Source organism: Penaeus monodon, chromosome 20 (genome assembly GCF_015228065.2).
Source record: "Penaeus monodon isolate SGIC_2016 chromosome 20, NSTDA_Pmon_1, whole genome shotgun sequence".
Lineage (NCBI taxonomy): Eukaryota > Metazoa > Arthropoda > Malacostraca > Decapoda > Penaeidae > Penaeus > Penaeus monodon.
In genome coordinates, this window is record NC_051405.1 from 45,703,716 (window position 1) to 45,705,595 (window position 1,880).

Genomic DNA, 1,880 nt, shown 5'->3' on the forward strand with positions numbered 1-1,880 from the left:
CCATTAACTCCCGTCCCGCTCCTCCGTTGTAGTATATGTTATGTTACCTAGATTAATAAGATCCTACGCAGAACACAACGAAAACAAGTGTCTCATTGTTAACATTAATAAAGCCCACCAGGAGAGCGTGGGATTCGATGCCCGGAAAGGCGGTGACGTCGACCCGTCTTCAGGGAACGGTCGCTGGGAGGCGGGGCCTGAGGGCGGTGCATGGGGGCGGGGCCTGGGGCGTCTGGTGTGGTTGAAGGGGGGAGGGGTTATCCTCGTTGCTGTAGAGTGGCGCAAAAGGGACTTCCATATATAGACTGGGACTACCTTTATAGCTACTTTATGACTGTTTCTATATAATTTTATATAATTTAATTGTGAGTCATTTTTGCTTCACGTTATATTAGTCATTAATTTGCTTTGTGTTTGTGGTTTAACTTTTGTTTTCCTCAGTGATGAACTTAACAGCTTCGAAACGCCTGAAAGCAGAGGTGAGGTTTTCCTGCTGAAGTTATCAACACTATTGCAATTTTACCGATGTTGCTTTCTTTTGCGCACGATTTTATCTTTTTGTTCATTCTCATTACTACTGCCATGATATTTTGTGCATACGATTATCTCCATCCCCGATAGCTCAATTAACTGCAGATTGTCTTCATAACTCTAGCTCATGGTTACAGTTTCTTTGTAAGTTTTATCTACATCTGACAAACTGCTTCCACGTAAGGCAATAATAACCCCCATTGCCAATGCGGTGCAATCAGCTCCCCGCTGCGTCTGATCGCTTTTACTACTCTTACTTTTTATTCACGGTAGATCTCATTATCTTCCGGGTAGAGGTTGCATTGTGAAGGTTTTTCCTGTTCTTTTACCTCATGAGTGTTTGCTAAATCATTTCCTTGTCTTCCAGCTTTTCATTTGGGAGGAATGAAAAGAGTCCTTTGCCAAAATATATTTATTCACTTGGGCATGGTAACGAACACAAATACATTTTACTCCATGGTTTTTAAACATGGCATCCATTAGGAGTGTATTCTGTACACGATGAGGTAAACAGCATAATCAAAATGAGTTTAATGTGAATTAATACAACAACTGTAAGAGATGACAACTTAAGTAAACATAAAACAAAACTAGTTACATTATCAAAAATGACTAATGTTTTTGGTCAGGTGAATTTGACAAGGTCATAGGCATGCCATCTGACAAGTTTTTTACCGACTGGGAGCTGAAATGAAGACATTTGTGTGTTGTTCCTATGAGATCGAAACAAGTCTACATTATTTTGCATAACTCGTAGAAACAAACGTAGCTGGCCAGTCTACCATGGACTCAAAAATAAAACTCTTTTCCATGACATTGGCTACAACTCTTCACCAAAATGAAAGATGAAAATCCCTTTCGATCATCAGGACACTTACATTTTACGTCAACCGATGAGGTTTTGACTTAGAAAGTAATGTACACAGAAATGACATTAGCATAGTCCACATGTAACAAACATCACACATAGACTTGTTTGTTCACGACCATCACATTCAATGAATTTGATTCTGATAAATTTCGTTTCACGATAGAAAACATCTTGACAATTAAAAAAGAACTTTTCCTCCTTTAACCTTAACATTCACCTCCATATGACACCAAACCTCTGGCACACAAGGAGGACACCCTCAGTGTGGACGCTCACGAAAGGAAGGGAAGCTCGAGTACCCTGAGGTGCCGCCCCTCCTCCTGCACGGGGTAGGCGGCCTTCCTCAACATTGCTGATATGACTTGTACACTTGTGCTTGCTACCCAAAAGTTCCTTCCTTGTGTACATTGGCTAAACAACAGTACAGCAAGAGGAGGACAAGACAAAGTAACTTTTTTATATGGAATATCCAAGAAGT